The sequence below is a fragment of the Mercenaria mercenaria genome, chromosome 10, assembly GCF_021730395.1.
Source record: "Mercenaria mercenaria strain notata chromosome 10, MADL_Memer_1, whole genome shotgun sequence".
Taxonomy (NCBI): Eukaryota; Metazoa; Mollusca; class Bivalvia; order Venerida; family Veneridae; genus Mercenaria; species Mercenaria mercenaria.
In genome coordinates this window covers 20,576,278-20,589,289 of record NC_069370.1, presented here as the reverse complement: position 1 = coordinate 20,589,289, position 13,012 = coordinate 20,576,278, and positions in this window count along the sequence as shown.

Genomic DNA, 13,012 nt, shown 5'->3' with positions numbered 1-13,012 from the left:
CTTATAATTTCCTGTTTAAAATGACCATAACTGTTAGATATGAGAAGCATAGCTATGAACCTATCAGCGATGCTGCGATTGTGTGATAGGTGAAGGAGGGGGTTTCCATCTCCCAGCGGACTGGGATTGTGATGCCTCCCCTTGAAAATGTCGAAAATTAGTCGACAATAGATGCGTTTGCCAGCTATAATTTAGCGTTAACATATTTTTTGTCACATTTATACTACATACTACAAAGATAATGATTTAGAAATTATAGTTTATCACACCTCTCGTGTTCACAGACAGGAAACTTGACACGGTTTCAGTCAAACACTGATAACTCGAGGATAAATTACTCGAGTCCGAATATTAAAGCTCTCGGACATTTTCGTATAGATTCCTATGTAATTTATCTTTAATAGATCGATCGCTCTAACACGTTACTGGGCCCGTAGTTATGATTTTAACTAAGATTTTAAACTACTTAACTTTCAGTTCGCAGCTTTTTCATTAAGTTACTTCAGTACAAAGATACATAACAAAATGAATTATTCGACTTTAATATTTAGACACTTACAACGTTTAGTTGAAGGAATTGCTCCACTTCAATCTTAACTCAAGAACACACTGAGGTTTTCGTACGGTAGACACACATTTATACTAGCAGTAACAATATATGCAAGACTGAAACCAGAACAGACATGGAGCGCCTGTGATATATATACCAGACTCCGGTATATACCGGATTCAAGCAATAGGAATGAAGAGTATCTTTCATGTATATATGCTGTAACTATGGTAAAACTAACCCTAACCTTTTGTCAGTATATTTTACATTTATACACTAAATGTATGCGGACATGCAATAATTTACTTTTTCCGTGAGTTCCGATGATATTCACTTGCGGACATGCGCAGAACGTACGCTCCAGGTCTGAAGTGAACAACATCGGATATATACTAATGTTTCAATTCATTTGCATCATTGAAGCATTGAGTCATAATATACAACGAGACCAACAGTATATTTTATTGGGCGTGCATCGCCAATTGGGGGTTACCAATTCGTTTATTTCAGTACATTTTCAAATGATCGATGTAAAATATAACTGCTAAAAGATATCCAATGTCCATCTTTCACTAATTTTTTTACTTCAAATGTAGAAAATCCTCATCAACAGTTTCTGTATCTAACTTTATTAAATATATAAATTAGTTGTATATTGGGACCTACAGTTATAGTGAAATGTCATACAGTAACAGTCGTCTGTTAAACAAACTTCCGATTAGCACTGTATTAGTAGTAGTAGTTTTATTTGGCACAAGTGTACATAACATGGCAATTTAAAACAAATGACATATAACATTGGTGAACTTCATCAGACTAGAAATATGGCATGACATAGATAAATTATAAGACATAAAAGCCATATTATGCTCATCAATACCAGGAATAACACAAAAAAGAGGAAAGGATTCCTCTTATTTCCATTGTGGTCCCTGATATTGGATGTATAACAGAGAGTCATGTTATAATTAGATATTCAGCATGAGTATTGCACAAAATAACATAATTCAGAAATGCATTTGAGATCACATATTTTACAATCAAAGTTTGTTTCACATTATTAAAACAAAAAATAGTTCATTACAGAATTAGTCAGCAAAACTTTAAAAACTATCATTGATGTTATTATAGTGGAGGTATTGATATTGTAAAAATGAATGCACTGATATTATCAAAATGAAATCAGTACTGCAGTAGAGTAAAAAAATGATAAATTACCATGAGAAAAATATCTTTAAACTAAGATTCTCATAATTAAACATATTAAAACATTTAAATACTAATTGAGAGTGACTACATTGAAATTAACTGTCCATAAAGTGAGCTTTGATAGCATGCTTGAATATGTGGGAAGATTCAGTACACCTAAGATGTTGAGGGAGAATTTTCCACAGAACAATACCATTAAAAGCAAAAGATTTTCTACCAAAGCTTCATACCTTTGGTAAAAAAAATCGCCCTATGTCACTAAAAGTGTAGCTAGCATCAACTGAATCGGAAGAAGGAAGTGGAGACACTCTGGATATGGTACAACGGTCATGGCCATGAGTAAGGGGTACAAAATGCTCCTTAAGGTATTCTGGTGATGTGTCTGACTTTATTTTAGGCACATGACAGAGTTATCTGATCTACTCTCTTTGAGACAGGTAACCTGTTAAGAGTCTTGAATTGATCTAACCCTATATGAGACTTTCTATCCATATTCAAGACAAATCGAACCAATTTATTCTGGGTAGTCTGAAGCCTATTTTTCCAATACTGGGGCAAAGTAGGGTACCAAAAAGAACAAACATAGTCAAAGTGACATTTACTAAGGACATGACCAAAAGTTTCATTATGTGAAGATCCAAGAACTAACTCTTTCTATGCAAGTATTTCAACCGGACATTTGACTTTGTAACAACTGACCGTGCAATTTCATCACCGGAAAGATTCTGAACTGATTCTTAAGCTATACATGCATTAAATATTTGAGTATACTGACACTTGTTTTGTAGTTTTTGTAATGATAGCGTGTATATTACTCTACAAAACAAGTGTCAGTATACTGAAATAAACATTGAATTCCGGAAAAGGACTGCCTAAAGGGCCCCACTTCCGGACAGTCAAACGCCTTTAAAAACTCACAATTTTCAAGGAACTGTTACTCATGTTTGTTTTGATGCATTTGCAATAGCGTGCGAGTGTTGAAATTTCACATAACTAGGTGGAACACAGTTTTCAGCAATTGTTTATTTTTATTTCTTTACAAATGACATTCATTTTCAACGGGGGACAACTTTTTCAGAATATTTTAAGTACGGGACAGTACGGCAGAACATGTAATGGTCAGGTAAAATATTGGTAACAATGTTGTTCGTTTATAAAATATTTCTGTGTTTTGGTGATATACTACTAAACCTTAATAGATATGTAAAATATTTCAGTAAGTCTGTATGCATCTAGAATGGTCTGGTGAGTTTATTTGCAAATAAAATGTTTCAGTGAGTTTATTTGCATTTAAAATATTCCAGTTAGTATATAGATTCTGATAATTATGCAGCTAAAATATTTCGGTTAGTTTATTTGCAAAATGTTCAGAAATGGTATGTAAAAGCCTGTCTTGAGTATACAGAAACTTAAGCCGTATAAGGTATTATCATTTTTGTGAGCCTTATATTATTGCGGAGCATTATTTTTGTTGATTATGCTAAAAGAACAATAGAGAGCCACATAAATACCCATATGTTGGAACGTCCGTTCGTTCGTCCGTCACACTTTGTTGTCTGTCCATAACTCTGTCATCCATGAAGTGATTTTAGAATAATTTTGCGCAAATATTCCCTATAATAAGACGACGTGTCAAGCATAAGACCCCAAGCATAAGACCCGGACCCCTAGCTCTACGCCAAGGTCACACTTAGAGGTCAAATGTTAATAGGGTCTATTTCGTGTCCTGTCCATAACTCTGTCATTCATGAACGGATTTAGAAATAAGTTGGCACAAATGTTTTCCGTAATGACACGATGTGTCATGCGGAAACCTCAGACCCCTAACTCAAAGGTCAAGGTCATACATAGAGGTTAAAGGTGTCAGGATACGAGTTATAAGACCCAGGGAAGTGCCTACGCCTTTAGTATCTTGAGCAATGACATTGGTCCAATCGCTAAGGTGACTATGTCTTAGACAGCTGACAAACTATGTAGAATGTCTTTTTTTAAGGAGTTGTAGAGTTCTAGTTCTAGTTCTAGTCGATACTCCCGAACAATGAATTAAGATTATGACTGGGAGGGGTTTGTCAGGGAAACAGTGTTAATCTATAAAGGTTAAGTGCAAAGTGTATGGTTAAAGATTCAATAGAGTGCAAAGATTAAAAATAAAAACAGTAAGTTATGAGCTAAATAATGATCGTCACAAGCCTCTGGGTAAAAATATTGAGGCTTGGACTAGAATGAATATGACCAGGGAGACTGTTCCAGTAGAGTAAAGTTCTAAGAAAGAAGGAGTTATGTGATACTGAGTTCAAGAATGGGGTATGAGGAAGTTTCAATTTCTAGTGATCATGGTCAACATAATCAAGCTGCTGTTGAATTTTATAAAGGAATATGAGAGAGTTATTGAATCTTCGATGTTCTAGAGTGTTCCGGTAGAGATTGTTTATCTTTTGTGTTACACTGCTGGTAAAATCATATTTTTCACAAACAGACCTGGTCGCAGCTCTCCGGACACTTCCGATCATATAGGCAAAATGTTTCTGCCAGGGGTGCCAAACAACTGAGCAGTACTCAACTTGTGGTCTCACATATGTAGTGTAAGCTTTTTGGACCATTCTATATGATGTTTTGATGTTTCTTTTGACAAATTTGAGTGAATTGTTAGCTTTGATGTGATGTTATGGGCTGGTTCCAGTTTAAATCCTTAGAAATTGTCATCCTTAGATATTTAGCTGAGTCGGTGGTTTTAAGTGTGGTGTTATGCAGTGTGTGAGGGAAAATATAAGGGTCTTTCTTCCTGGTGATCCTTAGTACCTTACATTTATTTGGGTTTAACTTCGTAGCCCAGTCTCGTTCTCAGGTTTCAAGTTTATGTAGGTCTGTCTGTAGGTGCTGAGCGTCTGTTTCGGGGCTAATTTGTCAAGTATACTATGGTGTCGTCGGCAAATGGGCGGGCTCCACTTTTGATGGATTCAGGCAAGTCGTTAATATAGGCAAGAAAAAGGCAAGGACCAATAACAAGAGCCCTGTGGGACACCCGATAGTACAGAAAATTCATCAGATAAGTGATCATCAACCGCCACCTCTGCGGACGGATTTGCAAAAAGGACTTGATGTAATTAAGAGTTTCTGAATTTACACCAAATTTGTGTGTTGATGAGCTTGTGATGGTCTACTTTATCAAAGGTTGACCTCAAGATTATTAAAATCTTTCTGTGTAAAACTGACAAGTTGGGTCTCACAGCTTCGCTTTGACGTAAAAAGATGTTGAATTGGGTTAAGAATACTATATTCATCAAAACAGTTCATTAAGCGGGAGACAATGATGTTTTCCATTAGTTTGGAAGCAAAACATGTGAGTGAATTTGGCCTGCAATTGTATGGTTTGGGTTTAGGGCCTTTCTTAAACACTGGAGCAATTGTAGCTTGTTTCCAGTCATGAGGGACAATACCTGTATGAAAGGAAACCCTAAAGATCTCACATGGGTACTACTTCTGAGCACTGTTCTTTAAAAGTGCGGTGTGACATCTGGTCAGGATCATTTGTTTTATTAGGGGAGAGACCACACAGCAATTTATCATTACCTTCAAATGTATTATTTACAGGGGGCATGTGGTTTCTCTGATGGGTTTAACAGACTTGAACAAATATGTTTCAAGCTGACTGATTGAGGATTCGAGAATACAGATTTGAATTGTTTGTATAAAATATTTGACTTGTAAATGGGATCTGTGAAGATTCCATAGGGGTGAAACGCCACAGTTTTATGTTTGACAAGGCTATAGAAATTCTTTAACGGTCTGGCTTTGAGTCTCCTTCAAAAATGACTGAATCCAAGTAAGACCAGTAAAAACTGCGAATTTTGTTTGGATATCAGCTTTAATAGACTTAACTTTGGAGAGTAACCCGGTGTCAATATCACTTCTTTTTCTTTAAATTTTGGGATACAGTTTTCTCGTCGTCTTATGAGTTTTATAATTTATGGGGTAATCCAGGGTAGGTCTTGTCTGGCTTTAGTACATTTAACTGAGATGTTTTCTGAGCACAGGTAATTAAATTTGACTTTAAATGCATTTCAGGCCTATTCAGGATCAGGATGATGGTTAGACTTGAAATCTTTATTAAATTTTCTCAGTTCTGGTTTTAGTTTTGGCCAGTTTGCTTTCTTTTCTTATAGCAGAAAATATTCCTTTTAGATTGGAAGGAACGGCCTTTTTGCAACTGGATTTCATGAAAAGCAATATCATGATCTGAATTTGCCAAACTCGTGAGCAGCTTTTTAACATTGTGAATTGTTGAGATTTTTACTACTTGTTCTAAATTCATATTAACCATGCTTTCTAGAAAGTTGGTATAGTTCCTTATGTTTGCAGGTTGCTTTTACACTTTCATTATCCAAGTATGTCAGGCCTGTTAAAATCCCCTAGTAAGCATACAGTGCTGTTTTAAGGGATAAGGTTCAGGGATTCTGCATCATCCTCATGGGGCTTATAGTATGATCCGACAAAAATGGAACGTACTCTTGGGATGGTAATTTTAGCCCAACATATTTTGCATCAGTCTTCAGGTCCGGTTGTTCTTGGCAATGCAAGTTTTTTTTTTTGAGATAGCTATCAGTATTTCCGCGATCCCCCCCCCCCCCCCCCCCCCGGCTATGAGTCCGATCATCCCTATATACATTATAACTTAAACTGGATGGAAAAAGTCTGAGGTATTGATTTCAGGTTTTAGCCAAATTTTGTGCACCAGATGATGTCTGGTTTGCTTTGCTCAATTACTTGATGTAGGTCAGGGATTTTGACTGATCTTCAATTGATGAATAAAACAGTGATACGTTCATCACTTTTGAGTTTTTAGTTTTTCTTTTTTTGGGTTGGGGTGGAGTAGTGCCTGGGGAGTTTATGTGTTGACGTGCCATGTATAGACTTTATGGACAGGTTATCACTGTCGCTAGAGTTTGATTGATTTTAGAACTGTTGCATGTGAGATTATTATACATGTTCATGTCAGTTAGGGAGTCTAACGATTGGACTAAGGATGAAGAGGAATTACTGCTCCCGCAGAGCTGGCAATACCAACTAATCTGTGAGTCTGATAGTTTATCATATGTTGTGTTTCCAATACCCTAGCAGTCAATATAAAACCATCGTTCACAAAAATCACATAAAATAACCTTTTGCTGCCATGTAACCTCTTGGTTGCATTTACCACATTTATATTGTGGGATTTGAGCTGGCGGTCTAGGATTCAATTAAATATCAGATGACTGGATAGCTAGCAGGCAACACAAGTATAACATGGACATTTTAGATTAACTGCTAAAAGCTACAGAATTTCTGTGCTGATGAGCAGGACGATTTGATGACAAAAAGGCAAGGCTTTCTGTATTCCTGGATGCATTTTGTATATCAGCTAAGCTGATGTTATTTCTATCATAAAAGGTGACATACTGACTATTTGACCCAAGTCTATTCCTAACAACAATTATCAGGACACACAAAACCTATAACCTATATACATCATATATATATTTTTCTCCTCGCATAATGATTCATGTACCAATGATTCGTAATGATTTTAATTATGAGCTAGATAATTTCAGGGATCAGGCAAATCACTCAATGTTTAAAACTAACAACCTTCAACTAATGATTTGCTAACCTATAAGCTGGACTTGACTGGTCCTTTTGTTGAAGTTCCCGTCGGAAAATGTCTTTGAATCAACAGCATACGAGTCTTATCGTATAGATGCTCATCCTATGTCCATTTAATTGAAGCTGCAACTCAATATGTTTGCCCAGACTCCTGGATCCTCAGTGCCGATATGCTATCACATAATGCATTCAACTAGCATATAAGCATAACTCCGATATCTTGGCTGTACTTCGCCTGTAACGCTGAACCTCGTCTATAAGCGGGAACTCTTATACTGTCTCAGTTGATTACCAAACAATGTGTCTCTGCCTCACCTTTCCGATGCTCAGCCTATACATGCTATCGTCTATAGCATCCAACTACCGTTAAGGTGAAACTCCTTTGCGCTGGTCATAATATAGCTGAAAATCTAGATACAATTCTGCAACACTCTTCTTTAGTCTATGAAGGTGAAATACGTTTTTTTTAACAATTTATCCGTCCTGACAGCGAGGATGCAATAACTTTCTCATCAAGGTACAGGGATAAATTATTGGTTGAATCCTCGATGTGTCTACATCAATCACTGGATACATAATGAGTACTCTGTCAATCATCTACCTATTTATACTAAAGCAGAATCGAACTTTGGTTTAATTTTGATAAAATGTGATACTGGGATCAAACTATCATTTTAAATAACCTAAATCGTCCATAAATCACACAAACCCTATTTTTTACAATAATGCAACTACAGTTATAGCAATAAGAGAATGCGGATTGAGTCATACACTATTTGTGCTTTGTATCACGTATCAAAAATACGAATTATTCTGAGAAAATGAGAAAAAGTTGGAAAAGGTTAAACAATTCTGTTTCTTGTTCAGTCCATAACTCTATTATTTAATCAGGGATTTTGAAATTAGCTGGCACGAATGGTTCCTATAATAAGTTGATGTGCCATGCACAAGACCAAGTTCCTCAGCTCCAAGATCATGATCACACTTACAGGCCACATGTTTAGAGCATCAGTTTCATGTCTAGTCCATAACTCTTCCATTCATCAAGGGATATAAAAATCACTTGGGACAAATATTCCCCATAATAAGACGATATGTCATGTGATAGACCCAGGCCCGTGTCAGAGGTCAAGATCACACTTAGAGGTCAAAGACTACATATTTTTTACTTTGCGTGGATGGATCTTCAAGTAACTTGACACAAACACAATAAAAATTGATTTGCTTCATGTGAAACACAGACTTCTAACTCAAGGTTAAGGTCACCTTTAGAGAACCTTATTTATATTTTTGTCTTGTCTGTAACCTTTTTGCAGCATGTGTGTATATTAAAATAACCTGGCATAAACATTCATCATTACAAGACATTTTGATATGTAATGCAGCTCTGCATTAACCAACACTAGAATTAACATTTTCTGGTGTGTAATATGAAACTAAGTTTCTTTAGTACCATTGCATGCCATTTGTTTATTAATTACCTCCATTAAATATGATAGAATATTTTATTATGCTTATGTTATTGTTTGAAATTACCAGTACTAGAGCATTTAAAAATATATCAACATATATGATATTTTTAAGTTATAAAATTATGATAATGACTAATACACAGCTCAATAATTGATATAATTATAATACAACTACCCCCAGAATCAATTGATCTAAATATCACGTATAATACGTTATCTTTCCAAACCATGACCATTTTTTGTTATTTTTTTATTTAATTTACAATTTGGTATTACACATATGGTTAGGATTTTTATACATTGGACTATATATTCACATTAACAGACATAAACAACATTATTAAATAAATGTATATAGAATAAGATTTTATAATTTATTAGACAATATTATTTAAATATATAAAAAATATATAGCTCTCTGCATGTACCAGTATGACTACATATCATAATTACCATAAATACAAGTAAACAACAAGAGCACCGCAATGCGGTGCAATATACGCCCGAAGGAATGACTTTTAACCCCTATGTGTGATCTTGACCTTGAAGTGAAAATGATATTCACTATATCAGGGTCGACACTCCTGTTAGGGGCGGAAGAGGCTTCTAACGCTAACAGGCAGATGGCCTTGGATTTCGGTTGATGATGATAAGTACAACTGCATTCAATGGAGTCTGGCCGCCGAGAAGAGAAGCTCCTCGTCAACGTATGGTCCTCCTGACCTGGTGATGTTGATCCTTCTCGCTGATTGCTGTTCCTCCTGTGACCTCTGACAGTGACCTCGGTAACCTTTTACTGCATTCCAACTACACCCCCCGTTCTATAAAGTGGGTCACCAGAGTGACAAGTGTTTGCGAATCACACAGTGGACAGGCGGACTGCGAGGCCACAGATGGATTCCTTGCAGAATCATCATAACAGGGATACCCTGCTCAATAATGTACATGGAGGTTTCACCAATAACGACTATACATCAAATGCGAAGTAGACCACCATGCAGGACCTTTTAAAACAGACGAGATTCCCCCATGGGAGGTTAATTACTACATAGAAGCGGTTATTCCATACATTTCTTATAAATTTGTTTACACGGTGAATAGCTGCAAAGGGAGTAAATATTTTCATACCAAAATTATGGCTATTTACACTAAATCTTTTCCAGTTAGCATAAGTTTGAGGTTTATAATGAAGTTTTCTCTATGTCTTTTAAATATTTTAGATCTTTTTGGATTTTTCAGGACGCTAGAGCCATTTAAATTTTCCACACAGTTTTTCTGTGGAGCGTTTGTGAATTCACCGGTTTATTTTTTAGTGAATCCACCATTTTTGTGGGATGCTCGGTGACAGATATAAGTGCTTTTCACCGTCATTCTGGGTCTGTCTCCAACTACAAAGCTCTCGTAGCACACCGTATTTGGGTGTTCTTTGAAATTTGCAATATTTTGGCTTGAAATCGAAATTATGTAGGTGTGCACCCTTTTTATTTGTTTTACTTTGGCATTCTAAATTTTTTTTTCGGAAGAAGAAGAATTATTTGCTGCGTTTAAATTATTTATTAGAAATCAAACTTTGGCTTGAGAAACTGATAAATAGAGTTGCGTTACGACCATTCCTGTTTAGATTTTATTATATGTTTTACAATTTATGAGAAACTAAAGGATTTAAATCTATTAAATTAATACTAGAAAGTTTTGATAGTCGTTTGTGGTATTTTTGATAGTTTAAGTCTTAGATATTTTCCCCAAAACTTAAATGTTGGAGTCCAAACAGAGAAAATCTACGAAAACTGTTTATACCAGTCACATTGAGCAATCGACCGAGATCCAGTTACTTAGCAGTCTGCAGACAGCCAGTCACGTTGATCAGCTTACATAGCCAGACACGTTGAGCAGTCTACATGCAGAGATCCGGTCACGTAGTACAACCTACTAAGGAAGTCACGTCAAGCAGTTTTAAGGGAGCCTGTTAGGTGGAACAGGCAAAAAAACACACACTAAAACACAAGTCACGTTGAACAGTCTACATGTGTCCAGTCACTATAAGCAGCCTATGGAAATCCAGTCACGTCGAGCAGTCTACGTAGGTGCAGTCAGGTCAAGCGGACTATCAAGCTACACTGAGAGGTCGAAGGGTCACAGTCACGACTACTAGTTATATACATAAATGCTCAATACCCAACCCTAAGGTTCAATCCGACTCCAGTGTAGTCAAAGATCACGTCCTATTAAGGACTGCAGTCCAGAAGTCCTTGCCAGCGTATGTGTTAGGCAGCGACTGATCACTGTCCTAGCATTTAGGCTTATAAGTCCGAATGCTTGCCAAGGAGCAGGAGCGTAACAATATGACCTGACAATGCTCCTGTAAAATGACATAACTTTTTGAATGCAAGATTACGTTGCTTTTGAATTAGAAAATGTCGAATAATTAAATGTATACAAAAACTGAACTAAGTACATAGGAAAAATTCTAAGTTCCCCGTCAGATGAAACGTAAAAGTGACTTAGTTAAGGAGTTGGTTGCACTTTTTCAAGACGTAACCGCTAACTAACGCTAAGAAATTATTTCATCTTTTCAGGATAGGTGCATAAAAACTCTGTATCCTGTGTTTGCTTTTAAAGAAGCGATGATTTGACAGAACCTACGAAAAATGGAAAATCCCCAACGAATGGTCAAAATAATGCATGAAGTTACGGTATAATTAGAAAATCTAAATAAGTTGCCTGATGTTATGTTTTCGCTATTTACATTCATATAGTCTCAAAGCAAAATACGTCCTGTAAACAATGCATGCTTTTACTTTAATCAAAATTAAAAGTGACAAAAAACAATACCATAAAGTTTTACTGTCGTTTTGGCCTTTTTTTCATATCAGAGGCGGGGAAAGCAGTATAACTATATTCCAAGCTTCCTTAACAAACCTATAAAGTTTTGATATGACAGGCATTTGTCCTTAACAGCTTTTTAAATACGTTACATACTTATTGTCACAAATGACATGTATTTGCTCAGTGAATTATTTTTGTAATCGTATTTACGGTTACATATACCTACAGATTCGGATCCATGGCCAGGCCCAGGCGGTCCGTGCCCCCCCCCCCCCCCCTCCCCAACAAACACACACAACAGTTGGCTGAGTAACCTATATCATTAAAGTTGCGCCTAATTATTTTGGCAAAGGAATAATATTTTCTCAAAATTTAGACACAAAAATTCACCGGAGGCCATTATTTCATACCTATATATAAAAAGTTTCCAGAGGGAGACCCCCTGAGCCCCCTTAAATTAGCGGGGCCTACCCACTACCGTACCTCAAAATTTAGACCAAAAGAATGCACCGGATGCCACCATTTTATACCTATATTCTAAAAAAAATCCAGGGGAAGACCCCCTAATACGAGTCGAGGTGCTATGCGCCTTTGTTCTAGACTGGTGCCCCCATCCCCTTCAAATATTTCTGCATCCGGGCGTGACCTATGGATCTCAAGATCGTCATATGTTTTAGTATTCCTTTGAAAATCTAAGACATAAATCTAGCATGTAACATACGTTAAACTATAAGGACTTGTTGTAGTGTTATTAGAATAAAATGCACAGAAAGTCTAATCATGTGTAGATTAAAATTAAGTAAAACAAATACTTTTTGATATCAGTATGCTAATACAGAGTGAAGGATAATGCTATGAAAAGCACTGATGCATGTATGTGAAACTTCTAGTTGAAACAGTCTATCGTTAAGCCCCAATCACACCAAACTAGTTCTCAAAACGTCCCAACCCGTCCTAAAATATTGTAAAACGGGCTGCGATCTGGCTAGAACGTTTGTACTTTGGCCAGAAAATATCCATAATGCGATCGTAGTTAGTTCTTAAACAGTCCTCGATACGTCCATCGCGTCTTTATCCCGTCTGAAGTACGTTTATAGTAAGTTCAGTTCGGAAAAAATGCCCGTTCACCTCATGTGGACACCGTTTGTAGGCAGTCCAAGTCCGTCTGTAGTCAGATTAAAGAAGTTCGTAACTAGTCCTACTTCGTTCCGAGTACGTCGAAATACGTTCTAACTATAGTTGTTAACTCGACCACCTCGTAGACAGACAGTTTAACCCGTTCTGATTACATCCTCATCTCTCCCTAGTACGTTCA